Below are 27,365 nucleotides of genomic sequence, written 5' to 3'. Positions count from 1 at the left end.
ACATAAACAGCATATTCAGTTTTACTGGTATGATTGCCTACAATAGGGGTATCCACCGGCTTAAATGGGGTGCTGTAGTGAGTTTTATTAATGTCAAATTGGCATGCTCTACAATTGGAGCACTTACGGAACCCAGATGCCGGTTGTAGCCAGATAGCTTTTTGTTTTAGTTCTGGACTACTCTGATCCAACACTGTTCCCATACTCTGCGCTCTACGAAAAGTTACTAGTGGTTTTTTCGGCAACATACATCCCAAAACAGTATCCGTGAGAATAGTTGGCCAGTTACGGTTAATAATTTGTCTGATCTTTTTATCTTGACTACTGAATGCTGTAATGAATCTAGGACAGTCATTTGAAATTGCAACTACTGAAGTTACTACTGCCTGATCATTGCCAGTAAGTTCTGGGAATAAGCTAGGTCTCGGTCGTTTGTCGGCCTTTGCTAAAGCCCGATCAAACACTTGATCTGAGTACCCTCGGGCTTTTAATCGTATCCTTAATTCCCTGACACATTTTAGAAAATCTTCTTGAGAGCTACATATTCTCTTGATTCGTAGGATTTCTCCTAATGGTATGCTTTCAATGGTGTGCATAGGATGGAGACTGGAGGCATGCAGGGTCGTGTTTCCTGCAGTAGCTTTTCTATGTAGGGTCGCCTTTAACCTGTTATTGTCATCTACATAAACATTGACATCTAAAAATTCAATTTGTTTGGCACTAATGTGAGACATAAATTTTAAGTTAAGGGCATTATTGTTGATTTCATCAATGAATTGACGAGCTTCCTTTTCGTCTCCCTGCCATACTATAAAGATGTCGTCTATATAGCGCAAACATTTGACAATTTTTTCTCTGACCCATACCTGGTGTGTAACGTTGAGAACCCGCACCTCCCACCAGCCCACGTGTAGACACGCGTAGCTGGGGGAGAAGCAGGCTCCCATCGCCACACCTCTGAGTTGTCTCCATACCTCTTTTCCAAAAGAAAAGTATTTATTTTGTAAGCATCACTCCATTAAGCTTAAAATCATTTTGTTGTGCTCATGAACTTCCAATGGCCTTTGCTCTAGGAAGTGAGCTGCTGCATTTAAACCACATCTATGGGCTATACTAGTATACAATTGCTCAACATCCAAAGTTATAAGTAACATATCGTCTTGCCATTCCAAGTTTTCTATTTTTTTCAAAAAATCGCTAGTATTGCGAACATAGCTAGGCAGTTCGCTTACGAGATTCTGCAAAAAGAAGTCAATAAAACGTCCCACATTTTCTCCACTACTGTTGATAGCGGAGATGATTGGCCTGCCAGGTATTGGCAGGATTCCTTTATGAACCTTTGGTATTAAATAGAAAACCGGCAAGACAGGGAATTCATTGAGCATAAATTTAAGTTCATTGCTTGAAATGAGGCCTTCCCTGCGCCATTTCAGTAACAGTTTATTCAAGTTTTCATTGGCCTTTTTGTAATCTTTAAGATTGGATTTTACATAGCACGCAGTATCTTGTAGCTGTCTTTGTGCCTCTTGAATGTAGTCTACTTTTGGCCAAATAACAAGATTACCTCTTTTATCGGCGGTTTTCACCACAATATCGGGGTTGTTGTTAGGTTTTTTGGTCAGTTCGTAATACTTGGCCCGTTTTTGGTTAAAAGTCTGTCTCTTCCGATTATTGACTTTCCTGTATAGATCTTTAATGTCTGTGATGATACAGTCTTGAAACACATCTACCGCATCTCTGGTCATTAGCGGTACAAAGTCAGATTTTCATTTGAAAGGGGTTATGCCCGCCCCTTTCTGTATGATGTTGCTTTTTTCTAGTCTTCTCTGAGTGTTAAGATCTTGGTCAGGACCCATGGGTTGTGAATCGGTTGGCTGATTAAGATCATGAAAATCAAAAAGCGCCAAAATATCAGACATTACTAATTGGGGGTCATTAATAGATGTCTTAGCCTTGGCTGGATTGGCAATATTTGTACTAGATTTGAGATGTTGCAATGCAAAGAATTTTTTGAGTTTCAGTTTACGAATGTAACAATACACATCTACTCTCGTAGAGGCGTACTTGAAGCTCTGTTCAGGGCAGAAATTGAGGCCTAATGCGAGGAGTTGCTGTTCCGCTTTGGATAGTATGACATCCGAGAGGTTTATAACTGATCTTTCGTTAGTTACTTCCTCTTCTGCCATTGTTGGTTTGTCTTCTTTTTTTGCTCATCGTTGTTTTTGTTTTCTCCTCCTTTCGCGTCTTTTTTTGTTCCTGCGAATATTGCCCCGTTTCTTTGTCGTGGTCTCAATGTTAGGAGCCTTTCCGCCACTAAAAAATCAAGTTCCTCTTCTAAATTGAGGATAGGTCATTGCTCGACCCGCTGGATACACTGGATAGGGAAACTGAATCAGAGCTAGGACTTTCATCCACCTGATTGGCTGCCATTCTTATAGTTGAAGATGGTAGTTGAGCCTTGTTTCCTTTGTCACTGTATTGTTGTCGTTTAGTGGCATTATATTTTCGCGCAAAGGTAAAGATCTGACCATTTGCATAATCTGCAGCATCACGTGCGAATTTGCTTACTTTTAGTGTCGTTATTTTATTTTCGTGTTTCTTTAGTCTGTCAATCATTTCATCCTTTAGTTTTTTAATGACATCTGTTTCATCTATTTTGTCAATCTGTTCTTGGATCTTGTCGATGGTTTTCAAGATTTCCTCTCTATCAATGGCAGCGTATTTAATTAGTATGTGGACCAAGTTCATGGAGGCTGCCAGGTTGCTTTGGACCCACTCTTTCAGCATTAATGGGTTCGGGTTTTCAAAGCTCGGGCGAGCATTATTCTTAAGCCACGGGGTAGCTACATTACCCAACATGCATCAAGGGAGAGAAATCACGCCAGTTCAGGAATGCAGTGCACACATTGATGTAAAGTACTTTTTTTGCAAGTGCCTGCTTACTGCACACTTAACGAAATAAGCGTCCTCCCCAGTGCCTTTGATTCTGCATGCCACAGATCGTTAATGTCCAAAAAAGAGCTTGGGCCTCCAATGTCATTGAGAAGTGGTGGGATACCCCACTTAAATCCCTTGCTCGCCTCTGAATACCAGGAAAATCCTTCGTTTTCTTCTTGAGGCGGGCGGGTCATGCCCCCGAATTTTATCACCAAACCATCTCCGTGCAAAGGGGCCATCGACCCTGGCAGGGCGGCCTCGGCGGAGCAAGAAGGGAGTGTCTTGCATCTGACATCATAGCAAACAAAAAGTGCCAAGGCATGTCATGAATGATGTAATATGTGACATCATCAGCAGTGGTTTGCGGGCGCGCGAGTTATAGTGAGTACAACTCTAATGGAGGATTTTCAATGGTTTTGTACGAGTGAAATGTCCAGCTAACTATAACACCTCTGAAACCTATGGTTTTTTCAGTGAGAATATATATATATATATATATATATATATATATATATATATATATATATATATATATCCTACTGGCGATAGCCAGTAGGTATATATAGGTAGGACCTAGTTTCCATAGGAAATCCACAACATTCTATTGGGAATAACTTTGGCGCCGGTTAATAAATGTACGCGATTTTCTCAAAGAAGATGGCCCGTTACGCTCCGCTCCTTCCCTGAAAGTTTTGGGGGGATTCGTCAAGCGGGGGTCGAGAAAAAAGGGAGGTCCCAAAACGTGTTTTCCCCATGTTAATTTCCATAGGACGATTAGACACGGCTACAGCCCGAACCGCTGAACGGAATTACACCAAACTTGGCAAAATGGTAGGGACTGGTACGTAGTAGTGCCTTTTCTATATTTGGTGAAAATCGCTCCAGTGGTTTTTATAAAAATTAACTTCAAAAACACATATATATCTATAAGAGCGCTCCGGTAAGCGCACCCGGCGTGCCATGGAAGTGCGCGAACGGAAAGCTGATTGGCTCTCGGGTGTCTGTCAACATTCGAAACGGTTCAGAGAGTCTGCCATCTTGTGTCTCGGTAGAACCGAGACACAAGAGGTGAAAAACAAAAGGGGAAAACTTTAAAAGGAGGCAGGGTAGAGACCCCCTAGGTTTTCTCAGGGGGGCCTAGGAGGACCACGAAGGGCAAAAAAGCTATTATTTTTTTGGGGAAATTTCGCGGAGTATGCTCAGGGCGCATTTACATGTGCGCGTACATGTGTGTTTACCTGTACGCGTACCCTGAGCGTACCACAGGGGAAAACAGTGAAAAAGGGGGTCCCAATACGTGTTTTTCCCCATGCAATTTTCCATAGGACATCTAGCCCTTCTCAGGGGGTCCGAGAAGAACCCCAAGGGCCAGAAAATACCCCGCAATTTTTCGGAAAAAAAAAACTTTTTTTGCCCTGGGGTTTCTTCTGGGACCCCCTGAGAAGGGCTAGGGGGTGAAGGGGTCTCTACCCTGCCCCATTTTCGCATTTTCCACTCTTGTTTTCGGCTCTCTTTTGCCTCAGTTCTCCTGAGAAACAAGATGGTGGCCAACACTTCTTGGTTTTGACAGTTTGGAATGTTGACAGACGACTGCCAGCCAATCAGCAGTGCGCGCAGACCTTTCCGAGCATGGGCTGCATTGATTGGCTGTGAACACTCCAAACCAGGAAGTTTGGGCAGCCATCATGTGCTCTGTAGACCGAGGCACAAAAGAAGCAGAAAAACGTGTAGAATGCAAAAAGGGGGCAGGGTAGAAACACCCTCACCCCCTACGGCTGCTCAGGTGGTCCCACAAGGATATTAACATATTTAAACGTTATCCGTTAATAGAATTAGCATTTAGAAAACCTTTGAAATTCATTGAAAAAAAACGTAGGTTTCACGCCTGATATAGTGTAATCCCTGAGTGCCCTCGGGATTGGGTGTGAACCTATCTCGTAGACTGTGACGCACATACACTGAAATAAGGCAATCGCAATGCAAGGTTAATGTACAAGGGTTTTATGAGCAAAACATATACTTCTAGGTTGGTACGTTTCACACTAGTAAGTACAACAAGGGTTAACGCCACCCTAGGTGTTCATTGCGTCTTCAGACCGTCCTCCGCATGAGTGCCCGTCCAGACACTCTCCAACGGAGGGCACAGTGCTAAGTAATGGCCGACAATGCCACTCGACCGTCCTGCTATACTCAGTCTGCACCGTCCCCCCGCAAGAATGCCGATCCCGGCACTCACCAACGTGGGGTACAGTAAGCCTGGGTGTGTAACACTAGAGACCCGTAAGACTAAAGGCTGCTAGTCTGGAAAGTCCTTCAACCACAGTCACCGATCTGGTATCAATTGTTAACTACACTGGGTGAGCAGTTATCCTCACTGGCTCCCCTGTATTTAATGCCAAAGCTGTGGAGCAAACAGTTTGTCCTGACCGCCCTAAGTGCGTGCTGTGGGCGTTGCTGTGCACCCGCTCTCGTGCCTTGAATGTTCCTCCTCTGTACCGGGAGGCTTTAGTGTACAAAACGAGTCCGCCGTGTGCGAGGGCGCGCAGAACAACTCCGTTACTGGGGTTTCAAGAAAGCAAGCGTAGGAGGTATGAAGTCCCTTCCTTGCGGAGTATCCCCAGCTCGACGATGCGGCAGCAATATACGACAGGGTCCGCGGGCGCCGCCATCTCTTAAGTACTGCCCCTTGGAGTGCGAATGAGCTGCGCAGTGCCTCACGGGAACTGTAGTTCCTTCCGGGGTCGCGAACCCGGAAATGTAGCTAGATGCGATCGCGATGTCGTCCTCTATCCCGTCGCTGTTTTCTCCGTCCCGGGATATGTATGACAGCACATCCCTCCTCACACGGCTCCCACCGACGGGCCCGGCTTCGCGGGATACTTCCTGTGGAACGCCGCAATCAACCGGGATGCAGAGATGCCCGCCACGGGCTCCCACGTCTGTTCCTCCGGACCGTACCCTTTCCATGCCACCAGGTACCATAGCTTGCCTCTTCTCCACTTCGAATCACGTATACCCTCTGCCTCGTAGTCTCGGTTGGCCTCCACCCGAACCACCAAGGGAGCAGGGGGCTTTTTGGATACCGAGGGCTTCAGAAGAGAAATGTGGAATACCGGATGAATCCGCATCGTGGAAGGCAAGGAAAGTCTCATGTTCACTGGACTGATGCACTTCTCGATACGGAACGGACCAATGTACTTAGGATGAAACAGGCTATGTTTCCTGAAGTGCATGTTGCGGGAAGAAACCCATACGTAATCACCCACGTTGTACAACGGACCAGGCCTCCTGTGTTTATCAGCCTGTGACTTGTACCTGTCCTTGGCCTTGGCTAAACACTTCTGGGTACGCCCACCAGTTCTTTCAGCTGGGCTGTTCTCCTTGTATTCTCAGGCAAACTCCGGTTCCCTGTTGGGTGTGCCAGTGGGAGAAACCTGGGATGATGTCCATAGTTGCCGTAGAACAGAGACACTTTCGTGGAACTGTGCGTGGCATTATTGTACGCTATTTCAGCAAGCCATAGGTGTTCCACCCATTCCTCTTTCCCTGGGTCTACGAAACATCGGAGGTATTGCTTGAGGGTTTGGTTGAGCCTCTCCGTTTGGCCGTCCATCTGCGGGTGGTAGCTGGTGGACAGAGCCGATTTGACGTGTAAGGAGGAGCACCAGGTTTTCCAGAACCTCGCCGTGAACTGGGACCCCCTGTCTGTCACTCTGGGTAACCCATGGATACGCACCACCTCCTTCAACAGCATGTAAGCCAGTTTCCCAGCCGATGGCACCCCATTACATGCTATGAAGTGTCCCATCTTGGTGAGGTAATCGACCACCACCAGTACCGCCACCATCCCTTGATCCACCGGGAGTCCCACTACGAAATCCAGGGAAATGTTTTCCCATGGCCTTGAGGGCGTTGGAAAGGGTTGCAACATTCCTTGGGGTTTTCTGTGATCTGATTTCATGGAGGCGCACACCTCACATGACGCTACCCATACTGCCACGTCCGGGCGTAGACTAGGCCACCAGAAGTTTCTCAGGATGTACTCTCCCGTTTTCTCTGACCCGAGATGCCCTGCGCTTGGCGATTCATGGCACCATCTGAAGGCTTGTTTCCTCAGTTGTGGGGTTGGCAGCAGCATGCGACTCCCTTTCATAGAAATACCGTCCTTTAACTGCCACTCCGGGTGGTGTTGTAGCCACTTCGTCCACTCGTGCGTACGTGCTCCCATCTGTACCCTTTTCAAGAAGTTGACGGGTTGGATCGCCCCGATTACCTTGTCGGGTTGAATGATGGAGGTCACCGGTGCAGGGAGTTTTGGAGGTTCCGAGGACTGGCGGGAAAGAGCATCAGCCTTGCGGTTCTCTGCTCCGGGTCTATAGGTGATGGTGAAATTGAACCCCGAGAAGAAGAGCATCCACCGCATCTGCCTAGGATACAGGTGTCTGGCCGCGGTCATGAATTGGAGGTTTCTGTGATCCGTGAAAACGGTAACGACATGTTTAGCCCCCATCAGAAGATGTCTCCACTCCGAGAAGGCGTCCTTGATAGCCAGTAGTTCCTTCTCGGCTATGTGGTAATTGCGCTCGACCTCATTCAGTTTCCTGGACATGAAGGCCACAGGGTGGAGCTCACCGGTACTCTGGTGTCGTTGAGACAGAATGGCTCCCAGGGCCACGTCCGATGCATCTGCCTCCACGATGAACGGTATGTCCGTATTTGGGTGAGCTAACACCGGTGCCGTTCCGAACGCCGTCTTTAGGGCAGAAAAGGCCGTCTCCGCCTCATGGGTCCATAGAAAGGCATGCAATTTCCTCAATAAATGAGTGATAGGGGCTACCAGTCCCGAAAATCCATCAATGAAACGCCTATAAAAGTTGGCAAAGCCAATGAAGCTTTGTACCTCCTTGACATTCCGAGGCGTTGGCCATTCGTTTATGGCCTTTACTTTTCGGTCTACCATCGTCTGGCCTTCAGGGCTCAACATCACTCCCAGGAACTCCACTGTTGTGACATGGAAGTTGCACTTGCTGAGTTTGCAGAACAACAGGTGTTCTCGTAGAATCTGCAGAACCTTAGACACATGCTGTACATGTTCTGTTTCGTTGTTGGAGTACACCAAGATATTGTCGATATATACCACGACGGAAACGTCCAGCAGTTATCAAAGAACATCGTTCAGAAAGAACTGAAACGCCGCAGGGGCGTTACACAGGCCATACGGCATCACCAGGTATTCGTACAGCCCGAACCGTGTTTTGAATGCCATCTTCCATTCGTTCCCTGTTCTCATACGCACTAGGTGGTAGGCCCCTTTCAAGTCGAGTTTGGTGTATACCTTGGCCGTTTTCACTTGCTCCAGTAGGACGTTGATAAGGGGCAAGGGATTTTTACAGTAATGGCGTTGAGGGCCCGGAAGTCCACACAGGCGCGGAGTTCCCCGTTGGCTTTGTGATGAAGAACAGGGGAGAAGCGGCCGGAGATTTTGATGGGCGTATGAACCCGAGGCGTAACATATTGTCTATGTATGCACGCAGGTGTGCATTCTCTGGTTCAGACAGTGCGTAGAGCCGTCCACTCGGTATGCTTGCCCCAGGGACCAAGTCTATCTGGCAATCGTAGATCCGATGCGGTGGGAGCTCTTCGGCTTGTGTGTCATCGAACACATCGGCGTACGCTTGATAGACGTCGGGAAGTTCAACGCATTTTTCCGCCGCTGTGGCAACGGCATGCGGTATCGTGCACTCTTCCTCCAGAGTGGAAATGGTCACCCCGCAATTGCTGGCCCAGTAACCAGACGTCATGCTTACGGCGTGAGAGGTCCAGTCGATCAAAGGGTTGTGTTTCTGGAGCCCCGGCAACCCCAATATCACTCCGTATTTGGGGGCTTGGATGATGTTGAAGTTGATGACCTCCATATGTTCCTTCCCGTATCTTGTTCGGACGCCCCAGGTGTGTTGACTGATGGGCCCTGAGGCAAGACGCCGTCCATCCACCGCAAAGACATCCTCTGCCACGTCCTTGGATGTAAGCACTATGGATAGGTCTTTAGCCTTCTCTACGTCCATGAAGAGACCCGTGGCACCCTAGTCTACCATGGCTTCTACTGGAGACCACTCCCCCCTGACATTTAGGTGAATGGTTATAAACAAGTGTCTTTGGTTAGTCAACGTTTTTACCTGTACGGAAGGGATCAAACAACGACTCCCGGAATCCCCTTCTCTCTTCCTGGAGCACATCAGTTTTCCGCAGGGTTGTCAACAGGTGCGGCTGTCATCCTGGGGCCCTTAAAGCGACCGGTCTTTGGTTTGACCGGACACTCCCTCACAAAGTGGCCTTTCTTGCCACAATACAAGCATAGGCCCTGTTTGCGTCGTGATTCCCTTTCCGTGGTCGTTAAGCTGGCCCGTATGGCCCCTACATCCATGGGCTCGGATCGTGCTGTAGGGGGGGTTTCGGTGGCCCCTGAAGGCCCGTGGACTGGTAGGGTTTTATCCTTTTTCTTCTGATCCCCACGGCGTTCCCCTAGTCTGTGGTCAAGGCGAAGGACCAGACTGATGAGATCTTCACACATGGCTGGTTGGGGGTCGATTTGGGCTACCACGTCTTTTAGCTCTTCGCTTAAGCCTTGATGGAAAAGCGCAGCCCTTTTTTCCTCAGGCCACTTGGTTTCCGACACCAGCCTTCAAAAAGAGTTCATGTACTGCACTAGCCCGTTGTTGCCCTGGCGTAGTTCTAACAGCTCTCTATCTGCCGTATACGAATCGGCTCTCCTGTCGAACACCTTTATGAATTCCTCCTGGAAAGGGTCCCAATCGTGGATGAGAGGGTCGTCTCTGCTCACTAGTGGTACTGCCCACTGAGCTGCGTTTCCGGCCAGATAAGGAATCAGAAAGGCGACTCTCGCCTGGTTCGTGGGGAATGACCGTGGCTTGCATGAGAAATGTAATGCCACTTGTGTAAGGAACACTTGCACCGTGCTTGGATCACCGCTGTAACGTTCGGGTGTAGCAAGCGGTATAGACACCGGCAACTCCACAACCACCGCAGCCGGCTGAGCCACCACTGGCGTACCAACATCAAACGGGTTCTGTTGGAGGTGTTCCATTCTAGCCCGTATGTCTGCAGTTTCCAACCTGGAGGCCGCTAGCTCATTCTGTACTGCTTGGAGGGCGGCTAACACATCGTCCATGTCGGCCATGTTCAACAACCCAACCGGGAGGCTGATTAAGATGTTAAGGTCGTATATTTTGTAATCCCTGAGTGCCCTCGGGATTGGGTGTTAACCTATCTCGTAGACTGTGACGCACATACACTGGAATAAGGCAATCGCAATTCAAGGTTAATGTACGAGGGTTTTATGAGCAAAACATATACTTCTAGGTTGGTACGTTTCACACTATTAAGTACAACAAGGGTTAACGCCACCCTAGGTGTTCATTACGTCTTCAGACCATCCTCCGCATGAGTGCCCGTCCAGACACTCTCCACCGGAGGGCACAGTGCTAAGTAATGGCCGACAATGCCACTCGACCGTCCTGCTATACTCAGTCTGCACCGTCCCTCGCAAGAATGCCGATCCCGGCACTCACCAACGTGGGGTACAGTAAGCCTGGGTGTGTAACACCAGAGACCCGTAAGACTAATGGCTGCTAGTCTGGAAAGTCCTTCAACCACAGTCACCGATCTGGTATCAATTGTTAACTACACCGGGTGAGCAGTTATCCTCACTGGCTCCCCTGTATTTAATGCCAAAGCTGTAGAGCAAACAGTTTGTCCTGACCGCCCTAGGTGCGTGCTGTGGGCGTTGCTGTGCACCCGCTCTCGTGCCTTGAATGTTCCTCCTCTGTACCGGGAGGCTTTAGTGTACAAAACGAGTCCGCCGTGCGCGCGCAGAACACCTAACAAAGTGGCCGTAGGCTTGCGGCTCTGTTATATCCCCTGGGGTTTCAAGAAAGCAAGCGTAGGAGGTATGAAGTCCCTTACCTTGCGGAGTATCCCCAGCTCGACGATGCGGCAGCAATATACGACAGGGTCCGCGGGCGCCGCCATCTCTTAAGTACTGCCCCTTGGAGTGCGCATGAGCCGCGCAGTGCCTCACGGGAACTGTAGTTCCTTCCGGGGTCGCGAACCCGGAAATGTAGTTCGATGCGATCGCGATGTCGTCCTCTATCCCGTCGCTGTTTTCTTCGTCCCGGGATATGTATGACAGCTAGTTAGGAATTAGCATTTAAAAAACCATGCAAATTCACTGAAAAAAAACATGGGTTTCAGGCCTTATATAGTTAGGAATTAGCATTTTAAAAACCTTGCGAATTCACTGAAAAAACCATAGGTTTCAGGTCTTATATAGTTAGGAATTAGCATATAAAAAACCTTTGAAATTCACTGGAAAAACCATAGGTTTCAGCCTTATATAGTTAGAAATTAGCATTTAAAAAAACATTGAAATTGCTCCTATATAGTTAGTTGTACTAACTATATTTTGCGCACCCGCAATCCACTGCTGATGATATCCCATATTACATCATTCATGGCATGGTCAGTGACATCACTGATGACATCTCAAATGACATCAATGATGACATCACTGATGACATCATCCACGTGACAATCACATACACCTTTTCATACACTAGTAAAATCTTTCATCACTCTTTGTAAAATACAGAGTATCATATTTGAATCCATTGACACAGCAATAGAAGTATTTAAAAACCCACTCATTGATTCCTAGATGTATAGACACATCTAATCACTTACCTATAGATTCACTCATACATGCTGTCAATGAACAATAGAACACTATCAAAAATACTTATACACCTATACCGACATTACACACCAGCACAAAACCTATTCACATATGAAGTTATCCTACTCACTTATGCAAACAATGGATCATACTTACATACTTACTTAGCTACACACTTATACAAACACCACTTCATCTATTCATTTAGATAGTAAGTCATATTTAGTATATTATAAAATCATTATTACAAGTATACAGTTATCCATACAGTCACTCACACAATCATTGAGTCTTATGTATACTTATTTATATACAACAACTGACACATACACTGCCTTTTATTTTTCTAGTTTGTTGGACATGTACCATTGAGAAATATATTTGCTCATCACCACACCCATAAAGATATTCACTCACCCAAACAACTGTTAGAACATGTAGTTTGAACTTCATATATCTACTGAATCAACTATTCACACATCTTTGGGCAGTCACACACCCTCTACCGAACCACACACACATTCACTCTCCCATACAAATACTCAGTTAACTAATCAATAACTAACATAGACTTTCACATAGCTAGTAACCAACTGGAGAACCAGTTTACACAACTGACAAAGTGATACAGATATTCACACAGTTTAGTCACTATCCACTATATTTAGTGAGACACTATACATTGTTAAAGTCTTCCATCCAAATATTTATTTTTATATATCCACTCATACTTCAATGCAAATTGCTATATATATAAAGCATATTTTAAATATCGAAGCAAACCACATTCACTGGATGATGTCAACAGTGATGTCATCATTGATGTCATTTGAGATGTCATCAGTGATGTCACTGACCATGTCATGAATGATGTAATATGTGACATCATCAGCAGTGGATTGCCGGCACAGGAGTTATAGTGAGTACAACCAACTATAACGGAGGAATTTCAATGGTTTTGTATGAGTGCAATGTCCAGCTAACTATAACACCTCTGAAACCTGTGGTTTTTTTTCAGTGAAATTCTTAGGTTTTTTAAATGCTAATTCCTAACTATACCATGTCTGAAACCTATGTTTTTTTCAGTGAATTTCAAGGGTTTTTTAAATGCTAATTCCTAACTATAACAGGCCTGAAACCTATATTTTTTTCAGTGAATTTCAAAGGTTTTTTCAATGATAATTTTTAAATGTATTAATTATTATATTTATCTTTTTCATATTGTTTTAATACATTTTGTAAATCTATTTATTTTTAGATATCTTATTTTTTAAATTACATTACACATTTTTAATTTAATATTTGTTTTTAAAAAATGAAAAAGATTGATTTTTTTCTTTATATTTTTTAAAATATATTTATAATATTTTCTTTATTGTTTAAAAAAGAATATATTTGGGGGGAATAGTGCACCCAAAGCGCACCTTAATCGACTATTGCACGGAACCTAGCCGCCATTTTAGGATTGTTGTGTAGGATCCGTGTAGGGTGTGCGATGGGTGCGTATTTTCCTGCCCAATTGCTATGCGACCCGTACGCAACTTCAAGCACATATGCGACATATGCAGATTATGCTATGCGACGCTTGCGTGTTTTCCCATGACGTCATCTACGTGTTTGACGCGGTGGGTGCGCGACTTCCCCGAAATTTTTTAATGTGTAAAAAGACATACATATGTAATATAAATATTAAGGCAAGACATTATCTGAGCTAATCAAAAAAATATTGTTTTAGTTTTAATAAACTTATATTACTTAAATGCAATTTCGCGAAGTCGCTCTTTGTGCGTGCTGCGTGTGCGCACCCTACGCGGACTCCATGTGACCAGAAAAAAAGAGATTTGATTAGTTCATAACACTTCCTATTGTAACTATTGAAGAACCCCACCCATTTCAATCACTCTCTTTAGACCTTCTATGGGAGAAGACCTGTCATGAGAAGAACCTCACTTTTTGTTCATTGGATAACTGAATTTCTTTTTTGGAGAGAAAAATGGCTACACCACTGGAAGAATCATCTGATTCTGATCATTCTGTTGCTGAAGAATTAATTTCTACCAGAACGTCCCCCTCCCGAAAGATACACATCCATCGTATGGAAATTTTTTACTTTTCTGGAGGGACAAAAGAAAGTTAATGCCACCAAGGTGACATGCAAGATTTGCCAGGCAGTGCTGTCCAGAGGAGATCCTAACAAAAATACTCCTGTGGCACTGCTAGTATGCGCAAAAACACCTCTAATCCCTGCATCCAGTGAACTATGCTCACGAAGAATGCAGAAGACTGCGCCAAAATGCACCTCCACCACTGGCACCGGCAATGCCAAGTACCTCCGGGGCATCACCTTCAACATCGCCACTAAACATACGTCCCCAGTTTGGGAAAGTTAAAATGAACTGCGTAAAGTGCAATCGTTTAATTTGTTATGGGGAGCAATCAGTAGACCTAGTTTGAAGGGCAATAGAAAAACATTGATGCTAATTATGATTTTTTTTCCTCAAAGTTCATGGTTTTGTTCGTGCTGTTGACTTTTTTTTCTTTTTAAAAAAAACAAACAAAAGAAAAAAAACGTCATAAAAATAAATAAAACTACAAAAAACAAAAAAGTTATTTTCATAACTAACTACTCTGGTTAAAAAAGAGCTAAATTTGTATGCTAGTGTGTGAAAGTTTATAAGATAAGTGCAGAACTATAAGGAAGTGCTGCAGCATGACACTGTAAACTCTTTAGCTTTAATTTGCTGTGGTACTTCCGAAGTACAGGGATGCAACATATGTACATAAATATGTTGCAAGTCTGTGCTTCACTCTGCACTGCTGCTTAAACTGCAGCCATGTGGTGACACCGGTACCCTTACACCATGGTGCAAGGATATCTGTGTCATGTGGAGTTTGTTTTTGTGCAAAAAGACACACCTTCCTGCACAAAAACAATCTGTGAAGGCATTTTTCTCCTGCAATGTATGCTGTGCATTTTATCATACATTCAAAGAGAAAAAATGAGGAGAAATGAAAATAATTCTCCTTGTTGTGCCTTGCTACATCAATTGGAGGATGGTGTAGCATTCACACGCATGTCCAGATTTATGATTTATGATAAATCTGGAGATGTGTCTTGTTCTATGAGTGTTCTGTGCAGACAGCAACACCTATAGAACGCCCTTTCAATGCAAAGTGGTGTGTATGATGAGGTCCTATTTACATGGACAAGAAAAGGTACACACAGTACCTTTTCCTCTCTTTGTAAATATGAATGACTGTTTTGCGCTATAACTATGTTACAAAAAGTGCCATATTGTTGGCACAGGATGCTTCTAAATTTGCCCCATAAGTGCTTAGGTATTATCAGACTATTACAATAAGAACATATTGCTAGTTCATTGTTTGGAAAATTGCATGAGAGTGACATGAGGTAAGCACAGACTTATCTCTCCAAGAATGCTCATATAAGAATGATTGAAATTATTGCACTTCTTCAAAAGGTACAATGGGAAATATTATGAACCAATCAAATCTTTTTTTCAAGTCAGATGATATCCTATAACAGTGAGATTCCAAAACTACATAGGTATAAACTGGGTGTTTTTAAGACTGCATTAATAGTGTGTAGCTTCTTGCAGATCTACTCCGTCCATCTTCCCTTTCTTCACCTGTGTGCAAACACAGGCCATTGTGCATTTTAATACTTAGTTAAACTTACCTTCACAGTAATAGAAATAAAAAACACTACACATTTTATTCAGTTGGTTTTTATATTCTAAATTACAGTAAATTGTATATTTTAGAATTAGGATCTATGAAAGAAAAAATACAGTCATAAAATATAATAATATATTTTTTACAACACAGCATAATTTTAACATTTTACAAAGTATTTTCTTTGCCTTTTTTGCTGTTCTCAGAATATATTGAATATCACTAGAAACAGTGATTTCAAAAGTACTCATCACATAATAGCGGGCACAAAAAATAAATCAATAAGATTGTCTAAAAAACCCAAGAGTACATCCTCAATAATATACCATATAATACGAATCACACATATATAAAATGCTTACTCCTAAGAAAATGTTATAACTTAAATTTATAAACACTGTAAATGTTGTTCCTTAAAAATATAAGCAGAGACAATGTGCAAGATAAAAAAGTCCGTAATTTAAAGACACACCTTTCCTCAAGGCCAAATGGTATTATTGAAATCCTTTATATTGAAATTGTCCAATAGTAATCATGTTAATACATATTAATAAATTCCCCAGAGGCCAAATTATGTTCCTAAAATTTTTGCTTTAAAAATATTAAGTAGGAATTTTGTAATTCGCTTGGCAAACGTTGTTTAAAAACCAACTGAGCATCATCACAATGTGTCCAGCCTTTGTCACATTTTAAATAGGCAGTGTAATGTCCAGATGTTGTGGAAGGACCGTCATGAAAAATTATTGCTACTGCTACAAAAGTCCTTCCTGATATTGATAGTTGACTTGCTGCAAAATGTTTTATTAAAGTGTCCAATTTTCTTTCATCAGCAGTACAATGTTGCATAATTAAAATTATATATTGTCCATATATTTGTATAAATAGTGTTGATAACATTTCTGATTTGCATTGGCTACACTCCATGTTTTGATTTGCTGCTTTAACTAGTTTATTGAAAGACACTGATTCACAGTCTGGTAATGTCAAATATATAAATCTTTCAGTGTCTCTGTTAGTGCTACATGTATACATACAATTTTCACAATGATGTTCCCATTTGTAACAAAGACCAAAAAGATTTTCAATTTCTACGCCTTCATTTTCCAATATGGTAAGCATATACATTTGAAATTCCCGAGCATCTTGTTGGATCTTCTACGTAAATTGTGTAGAACCAGAACATACATTCAAAACATTACGAACATCACAAACACTTTGTATTTTACTTTTATCAGTTCTCAATTTTTCATAAACACAATGCAACAAGGAACAAAGTCTTCCTTCCTGATTCTCCATAATTTGCTTTTGCAAACCTTCAAGAAAAAAACAACATTAACCACTACATTAGCAGTTGACACCTGAACTATTTTCAAACTGATAACCAACAATCTCTTCAACAGTGTCCTTTTTCTTTTTGCTTGCATTCACAACATTATCTTGTTTTTTCCCTTCTCTATATCTTCACTATAGATATTCTTATACCTTCTTTTTCGTCCTACTACACGCTTTTCAAATACAGGATATTAACCTAAATTGGGAGCATACACTCTTCTTAACCTATCATACTGTTTTACACAGTTTGCATCTGCAGTAACCTTTGTGGTATCAAAATCAATTAAAAACAAACCTGATACATTTCTGACTCGTGACAAAGCAACATATGCCATACCCTCTTTAAACACGGTATTTCCAATGTTCACCAAAGCACTGTCTACACTTGAACCTTGAGATTTATGAATGGTCACTGCATATGCCAGAGAAACTGGAAACTTTTTTCTTCGGACATATAAATCTTTAACAAGCAAAGAAACAAATTGAACAACAACCAATTTGTTTCACTTCTTCAATCTGATCAAATTTAATTTTCAAAAATTCAATACCAGCTTTATTCGGATAATTAACAAAATCCACAACTTTGCCCATTGCTCCATTAACTAAACCTTTTTCTACATCCAAATTACGCCTTAAAATTACCCGACAGTTTGTACATGCATATAGATTCTTTTCTAAACCAGCAGTAATAGATTTCGATTTTTCTAAAGAATCCAATTTTGTTTTCAACTTTTCTGTCAAAATATTAGTGATTCCTTCATGCTCTATTTTATCAATAGCTTCCATTTTTATTATTTCTTCATTTTTCAGCTTAAAAAGTTGTTCGTTGAATATAGAAAACTCACGCAGTGTTGGCATTAAGCAGATTATAGATTTGTTTTCTGCAATTTTCATATATATTTTCTCAGGAATGATATTTTCATTTGGAAACAAATTGGAAAGTAATCGACTCTACAAAGCTTGTTTGCCATGTTCTGTCAGTACTCCAATTCTTATATCTTGAAGAATAGTTCCATAATCAACATCATTAGCCTGTCACATATTTGTAATGAGTTCCTTGTATTCAAAACATGACCAAATGTTAACATTTCCAACACTACCCAGAGACTTTCTGGTGTTTTCATGCACAAGTGTTTTAAATACTGGTTGTCCTTTTACGGGAGTAAGTTGTAGTAGGTCTCCAAAAACTATGACATGTTTTCCTCCAAATAACACATCATACTCTGTTTTAAGAATTTGCTGCATTCTTAAATGCACAAAAGCAAGCATTACGTTTGAGATCATGCTTACCTCATCAATAATCAGAAGTTTCATTTTCTTCAGCACTCTTGTAACTTCACAACAAGCTTCTCCAGATAGCTTGTGATATTCCAATTTGTTTTCATGCTCCGCAGGTAGCATCAGTAAACAAAGTAATGTAATTCCTTTAATGTTGTGTGCTGCCAACCCAGTTGGAGCAGTTACAACACAAGAGAAATGTGACTCAGTTGTTTTCTGTAGATAACTGGTGATTACTTTAATTAGGAAACTTTTTGCTGTTCCAGCTTGTCCAGTCACATACATTCGGGAAGGTTGAAATGATGTGCATGTGCATTCTTTCTTTTCATGAAGAAATCCATGATCAATCTGTTGTCTCACTTGCTGATATATTTCTTTCTGTTCAACATTTAGTTGTTCTTCCAAGTTTGCTAAGTCCGTTACAGCTTCTTGAGCTTGATGCATTGCTGTTTACACCTCAATCATGGCGATTGCTGCTTCATTTTCAAGGGAAGCACCGCTTACAACGGATATATCGCATCGCGCTGACATTGCATCGCGCCTATTACATCGTGGACGGCATCACATCGCATGCCATCAGGACGCATGCAAGTGCATCGCATTTACATATACATCGTTAACGATGACATCGTGAATCGTGAATTGTATTTATACCGGGAAGGAGCATGTGTTTATTTAAGAGACTTTACAGCTCCTAGCAAGATAATATACGAGCAGAATTGTGTTCATAAAATGGCAATTGTGTTTTTTTCAGTAAATTGAAGCTAAATTGCATTATTAAACATGTGTTTGAAATGGTAGGAGTAAACGACCATGATCCAACGCGAATCTGCCTGGAATACTTCTAAAATGGACCCATATACACGGTGAAGAAACGGGAAAGTCCACATGCACGCTGCAGTGCAAAAACATTAATATTTCGATATAATTAAAAACATTAATATTTCGATATAATTATGCAATCCATATGGTGTTTTGTCTCTGTACCTCGAGTACTTATATTTGGTACTGCACATATAATGATAAAATGGAGACGTAGGTATCCAGTAAAACATAAAGGGATGACTACGAGCTCTGTATCAATAAACATAAAATAGCTGATAAGATAGTTCAGCGAGTTGAGCTCATGCTGCAGAGATGTGCGTGTAGCCTGCAGTTTTGAAATGGTAGGAGTAAACGACCATGATCCAACGCGAATCTGCCTGGAATACTTCTAAAATGGACCCATATACACTGTGAAGAAACAGGAAAGTCCACATGCACACTGCATTGCAAAAACATTAATATTTCGATATAATTAAAAACATTAATATTTCGATATAATTATGCAATCCATGTGGTGTTTTGTCTCTGTACCTCGAGTACTTATATTTGGTACTGCACATATAATGAACTATCTTATCTGCTGTTTTATGTTGCTGGATACAGAGCATGTAGCCAGCCCTCCATGTTTTACTGGATACCTACGTCTCCATTTTATCATTACATGTGCATGACCTCATAACAGGTCAGCCTGCCTCCTCTGTCTCCATGTATGTTGAATGCCATTGCTAATCATAGCCTGTCTCCCTGTACTTATCCAAGTTATCACGGTCAGCATAGCTCGCTTCTCTTTTTATTGGTACAGATCATAGCGCTTCAAATTAACAGCTCTTGCTGCAGCGCTCCCTGTTGGGCTTAGTTCGTGCTCTACAAATATCGTATATAAGCATATGCCCTTTGCTCGCACTGTCGCGTGCTTATTGAACATAAACAAACAGTAACACAGTCATGGCTAATGAAACACATAGCACACGTTTTCAAAATGGAATTGCACATTTCTTTGATTTTCCAATGTGAGCAAATACCGTGAATCTTAGAGCTATAGAAAAGGCCCGGGGGATAAATATAGAAAGATTTCTTCCGCTGACCATGTGTGCACGCACATTTCTGGCTCTACCTACCTCTAGAATGATGTGACTCCGTTGAATTATGGAAAATATTTTATGGATCTTACAAATCTATCTGAAATATATGTTTCAAATAACAAAGGAAATCATGCAATATGTACTTATATTTTATGCACACACGTCACAAACACAAAAAAGTCCATAGCTTACTTTCTTACTTTTTTGCAGAGGGACCAAGGTTCTAATCGTTTGCGGTAATTATAACATATTTTATATTCTTAATCACAATTCACAAAGTACATTAGTAGGAACACAGCGCCAGACAATGTGTGTTTGTGAAGACACAGCTTCCCTGGGATTTTTTTTTTATCAGCTTTCTGTGTGAGCTTGACACATATACAATTGTGAAGGTTACTGAACATCCCATATTTTTCGGAAGGTCTCTGAGATACTGTAGAAGCGACAAACTGTTCTCTTGTGTAGCTTCTTGAAGGGAATAACGATTTTCAACGTGTGGGCTGAACCATCGCGTTGTCATGTCGCACAATGTTAAGTTGCCGATGTGACACGCGATCCTATTGCATGGCCGCATTTGCGTTGCAACATCGTGCGATGCTAAAATGGCCGATGTGACTGCATTTGCGATGTAGTGACGGCGATGTGAATTACCGCGATGCGATTCAGTACGATGGATCGTCATACAACCCATTTTCAACAATTGGTTGTCCTAGTGGATCTTGACTCAGCGCAGCAGAACTTTGACTGTCTTGAGGACTGTCTCTAGCAATCTCAGCTGCAATACTAGCTTCTTGATCAATTTCATTGTTCCAACATTTTCACATAATTTGCAAAAACAGTGCATTCTATGGTATCTTTACAAGCATCGAAGGAATCTTCATAGCTATGAAATTCTAAAAGTAATTCCAATTTTGAATGCCACAGTTTGAACAGTTGCAAAAGAGCTAAATAGTAAAATGACCTTTTATCAGCAGTGTCGCAACTCAGCTTCCTGTGATTAATCACATTTCCTTTCGTTTGTTTCACCAAACATCCTCCGGAACCAATCACTCCATATTTTCAATCATTGATGTTCTCTGTAGTATTCTGTTTAAAAGTGGAGTTTTGCAGCACTTCATCGAGACACATGTTCTCAAGATGATGACTTCTGTTTGGGTAATATGTATCCAACATATTCGTTTTCAAAATATCTGTACTTTCTGGATCTTTTTCTGTTAAATATTTCAGTACCCGATTTCGCATTGCAGCAAGACCTAGACTCACCCAAATTATTCTTCTAGATTTGGAGTATAGACTTGCAGATGATAACCGATGTGAGCATTCATATGCTCCAATTCCTCATCTTCAAACTGAAACTGTATAATTTCTTACTTAGAGTCTTCCGTTGAGAATACTCTTCCCACATTTCTTTCGATTCTGTCTTTTCTGATTTTGTAATGTAGGACGTTACATATCGAGCAACAGCAATGGAAATGTCCGCAATGTACTGAATATCCATGTTAGCATTCCACATGGACAGAATAACCAGATTGCAGTCATTTATGTATTTTGACTCTTTGCTTCTTCTTAAATTGTAGGTATTTTTGGGAGTCTTTCTTGTGATGGTATGTCGCATAGCTGACATAAAACTGTGCACGCTTCCTTTGGATATTACAGGACGTGGAAAACCAAAATGACATTTTGTATAAAACCTTTCCTTAGACTTGTACTTTTGTCAAGCAATTTTTTCTACAACGATGGCTTTGTAATCCTAAGACGTGTTGTCTAAAGTTTTTTTCTTCTGTGCTTTTGGGTACAGCACATGTGGCATATTCTTCAATAAAAGACAAAACAGTATCATCTGAATCTGTTCCGAATGTTGGGGCATTCTCGATCCATAATAGCATATGTATTCGAGGAGCACCTCTTGCTTGATACTCCTTTCTCCAAAAGAAATCCACAACTTCTCCAAGAGGAGGATTTTTTATTGCAGATAAAATACATCATAGCTTCGAATCTATGATTAAAATAACTGCATACATTAACAGGATCCAAAGAGCACAATTCTCCAGGTGTCTTGTATTCAATATTTTTTATATTGGAATTTGCCTCTCGAAGAAATTCAAGTAAATCAGCCCAAGCGTACTCAGCATAGCTTATGGTAAGGAACCATGTAGGAGTTCCCCTAAGTTCCGTAGCCTACATTTCAGTTCTCCATGATGACTGTACCAATATTCATTAGTGCCAATCTGACATGCCATCAGATTAATCAGCTGAGATTCTAAGTGATCATCCCTCCGGTGCACTTTATCCATAAAATCCTTTGCAGATACATTTTGCAGATGTACTCCTGTTTTCAATATGTGATTGACTTCATATGAAAGTCCAGACAAGTCTATTTCAAACAAAAGATGAAATATATAAGGGATACATTGTTAAAATCTTGGATCTTCTGCATATAATCTTGTTGTCCGATATTCAGATGCAGGAATTTGCACAGGTCGTTCATCATATCGTCCTCCTTTTCCTGTTTTAAACAACTGCAGAAAACAACGAGCTTCCAAGCTCTCTTCCCATACACTCATGGGACTTCCCTTTGCTTTTTTCATTTGGAATAACTCAATAGTATTCCCCATTGCTTCTTTTGAATGAAGTGGATGTACACTGTAATGTTCATAGATTTCTTCACTTCTTGACATGTCCACTTTTTCAATTTGTCCACTTGACGTTTCACTATCTTCTGCTAAAAGTATTTCTTCTTCTCCCATATAAACATTTTTTTAGTACTTATTGTTTTTTATCAAATACAAAGTTGCTTTCTGCCCTTTCTTAACATCCACTAATGCCTGCCAGATTTTCTTACTCTTAGTAGGAACGCCATTAACTAGAATAACTAGTGGTTCATTTTCTACACTCTCTACACCAATAGTTTCAATATTTTGCTTTAAATCTAGGGGTAGATATACAACTCTTTATTTTAATCCTCTTTGTAAATCTGAAGGAGGCAATTTACCTGTTTTAAGCTCCATACGAACAATAGCCTGAAACAGGTGCACACATTGAATGAGAATAGACTCATAGCTATTTAAATCTATCAGTTCTGGAGGAATAGCAACCAACTCTAGATTATTATGGACAGCTCTACCGGGCATTTTATTCTCATCTAATTTGTTATAACCTGAATCAAAACAATTTTCTACCATCAAATGACTTGCAAATTCCTTCCACATATCAATATATTGTCTTTCACTTTTTAAATATAAAACAACAGTCCTAGTCTGATTTTTATAGTGAGTTCACCGACAACAAATACAAGAAAGATTTGGCCTTTCACCTGAAATCACTTTAAACTTTGCAATTTGATCATCAACATTTTTTGTAGTAGTATGTTCCACATTCTCTTCAACATTTCCTTCTATTAATGTATCAGTTTCTGCAGTCTCTTGTTGAGGACCAAAGTAACAAAACTCTATTTTATCACAAATCTTTTTCACATCTGATCCAAGTGTTAAGGTGGTTAGACCACTACATGCATAGTGCATAGGAATTTGAAGTAGTCCATGTCCTAAGACCTGGCCCGCTGCATGAGCACATGCATACTGACTGAATATTTGGAGTAGTACAAGGAAGGACACTGGGTGAATTTATAACTGGTTGAGTTTTACTTTACTTTAGTGAATGAATTAGTACATAGTACTGAAAGAGTCACTATAGCATTGCAAGAGTAGTGGCAGGGTGTTTGTTGCAGTGTAGGTATACTGACTGGGGAATTGTAGGCCTGAAACACAACTGTAAAGGTGATTAGACCACTACATGCATAGTGCATAGAAGTTTAAAACAGTCCATGTCCAAAGGCATGTTTTTTTTTTTAAACGGAGAAATGTGCGCAAGGTGCATGGATCCGCTGTAAAAATCCGCTTGTTTAAAAATTAGCTACCTGGGGGGGTGGGGGGCAAATCCCAGGGTTGGAAATATTACATTTGATGGGGGTCCAGAGGGGGCCTGTAGTCCAGGGACTGCCATCCCTCGGTGCTACAAGATAAATGGGTGTGGGGCTCAAAGGTACTTCCCCAGTAAAATACTTGGGTAGGGGAGCTTAAAGGCCCCCTCTAGCTCTGGGGACCGATACTCTTCGGGGCTTTCAAAAAAATGGGTCAGAGGGCTCAAAGGTCCCTCTGAGCCCCAATGATCACCACCCTCCGGGGCTTTTTATTTTGTGGGAAAGGGGCCGCGTGGCCCCCATTCTGGAGCAGTCGAGGGCCCTGGGGAACACCACTCCCCAGAGCCGGCCCCTGCTGTGTCTCGGGGTGCCTACCCCCGGGACACTGCTGTTTGCTATGGCAGGGAAGGAGTCGAGGTTCCAGGCCTGTCATAGCAAACTTGAGGGCATATTAACAAGGGCCATTTCGCCGAATTATTTTTAAAAAACAGCCAAAAATGCAGTGAATATAATATCGCCCTGTTTACTAGGCGACGCTAAGATGCATTAACGCATGTTAGCAGCCGGTTTGGTAATGGCTCGCCTCGCATCTCCAATGAGTTGCAATGTAGGCGTTCCCAGAGACAAGGTAGGTTTTCCTATGACAATAGAACATGGAAGAGGGGAGTACGACAATAGCGTTGTATTTAGAAGGTAACCCTGCACTTGAGGAGCGATAGCAAAACTCTCTCTAATTGCATTTTATGCAGGATCCTAACATGTGCTCTGAAGTAGACTTATAGGTTAAGTTGGATGCAGGTCGCGTCCCACTTGCATTTGTTATTTGGTCCTTTTGTCTAAACACTTATTAATGAATAAATACTGTCCAGCTGGACAAAGAACATATTGTCTATTGCGCGTATGTTAACCAAGTTCTCCTTAAAACTCTTTCCTGTCTGGGGACCACTGTCTCGAGAAAAAATCTATTCACCCAAGGTCCCTAATACATTGCCTTTGGGTTCCCTTGTCTTGTTTGAATAACACTGAAGTAGACTTAAGCATGTTTAATATGGGAGGTGGATTGATACTTGAAATCTTGACAACAATAAAGGTTTTTAAGCACTTATATGTCTGCAAACACATGAAGCACCCAAATGCTTCTCTCACAATTTTCCCAAATGCACACTGACTCACAGTGTGATTCTAGACAAATAACAGTATCCTTTGCACTTTACCAAAAAACATTTACTAGTCTCGAACAAGTGAGATGACTGCACACATTCCACTGGGCAGATCTACAAGAAAGTGCTGCCGCGCGGCACTGCAAACACTTTAGCTGCGCCATGCTGCAGCACTTTCAGAGCACAGGAATGCAACATATCTACAATGATATTTCCCATTCCTGTGCTCTCCCCCCCTGCGCTTCCGCAGAAACCGATGCCATTCGCCGGAACAGGCACCCTTGCACCATGTTGCAAGGATGCCTGCGCCATGGGGAGATTGCTTTTGAGAAGGAAGGAGCCCCTTCCTGCACGAAAGAAATCACTGCAGGCATTTTCCTCTTTCAATGCGTGCTGTAGAGTGCAGCACTCATCTTCCACACGGATAGACCTGAGAACTGGAACACCACATTAAGAATGCAACTTCACATATCCAAAACCACGACCACCTCACATAGCTGTAAACTGACGACCTCTCTCCCCAACCAGGCTGCTAGAAACGGTAATACATCTGTGACCATTTATTCAAATGGCACAGTTTTGATACAGGCTAACAACAAGAACTTAGAAGCCTTCGACTCCTTCTTCCCTGCTCTTCGTTCCGCCCTGCTTCACCCTCTTCGAACTGCTCCTCCCCAACCTCCTTCCGTAGCCAACATGCCCCATCAGGCAAAGCAAATAGCTACTCCCATTCCCCTGATGAGTTCCTTCAGCCACCCACCGAGAAGCCCCTCCCACTCTTCTGCCCCCTTGAATCGTGCCCTTCACTCTTCCGGGTTAGAACAGGTCTCACCACCCCCTCTAACTCATCCTCGCCATCATCACTCCTCTAGCCCACGGGCTCAGTCTACTGACATCTCTTCCACGCCCGCAGAGTCACCGAGGCAGAGCCCTCGACTAGACCCCCACTGAAGGTCACTAACAGAGACAGCTGGGAGGACCGACCTACCATTAGGCCTCACAGCTCGACCCTGTTCCACACCCCGCTAGATGTCCCTACCCAAAAGCGCACGCCCCCAGCCCCGGAGAATATGGTGCTATGGCTGACCCTACTAGAAAGTCAGCTAGAAATAATATTCAGGCGCCTTGATGAAATTCTAACCAACCTAGACAAAGTACGAAAGCCCCAACATCTCCATTCCAGGTCCTCTTCTCAGACCGACCCTATCCTTCTAAAGCCACATATCGGGTCCTCATCCGCCCTCATGAACCAGTGGCAAAGCCCTACCAGTAGAGATGCTGAGATCCCGTTCCAGCCTCCCATAATAATCAAAGCCCCCGCATCTGGGGTACAGATTCCTCCTAGTAAGGATGCTGAGATCCAGTCACAAAGACCTTCCAGAACTAAAGCAGCAATGTCTGCCGAAGAAGTTTTGGACTTAGGCTCCACCTATGTCTCTCCTCTCTCAGCTCCCCCGAATTCCAATATTCAAGTGATCACAGGCTTTAAAAGAGACCACCCCCCGCAAAAACCACAAGACCCCCCACCCTCCCTTTCCTCAATATCAAGGGGGGACCCTTTGAGGAAACTGCAACTGACCTTTGGCCGCCTGTCCAGCATTGTGCCTGCTGCCTCTTGCTTAAAACCGACTCCTCGCAGCACCCGCTTCGCGGGTGCCGCATCGTTTGGATTAACTGGTGGAGACGCTGATCGAGGACCTTGGGAGCTGGAGGGGAGGAACAGCTGTGACAGGGGAGAGGCGCTGCACTGCAGGGACTCGCTCTCACAGGAGTCCCTGCACGGCCATAACCACCTGGTCTGCGCCCCCTGTCAGCCCCGCCCCAAGCCGTCACTCCGCCTACATAATTGGCCTTGTGTCCCGCAGCGCGGGACGAGCCGGGCGAAGCCCGGGCAAAGGGCGGGCCGTCTGTGGCCGTCCAAGGCAGGAGGAGGCCGGGCAGGGCCACCCCCCTAATCATTGACTCCTGCTGTCAGGTACCTTAAGTGACTCTTTGTTGTAGGTTTAAGGTTATCGCCAAGGGTATTGTATTTTCATCTGGGTTGGTCCTGTTATAACAATGGCAACTCGCTTAGGCAAAAGCCTGAGGAGAGAAGAGGGGAGCATGGTTGGCACCATGGACCGGTTCATCACCCGTGTGACCACTGTTATTGACAAGGAATTTGCTATGGCGGAGCGGCGCCTCTCTCAAGATCACTTTGGTGACAGGCGGTCATCGCTGGGCTCGATAGCTTTGGTTCCCTCCCCAGTGCGCCTGCCTGATCCATTGGCCTCCGACCATTCGCCCTTGAACCACCCCCGGGTGGCCGCTCTGAGAGCTAGCATGGATGGGTTGGAGATTTTGACGGCCACTGTACTCCATGCTGAAAACAACGCTGCCCCAGA

The sequence above is a fragment of the Lissotriton helveticus genome, chromosome 5_1 (genome assembly GCF_964261635.1).
Source record: "Lissotriton helveticus chromosome 5_1, aLisHel1.1, whole genome shotgun sequence".
Lineage (NCBI taxonomy): Eukaryota > Metazoa > Chordata > Amphibia > Caudata > Salamandridae > Lissotriton > Lissotriton helveticus.
Note: the sequence above shows the minus strand (reverse complement) of the source record.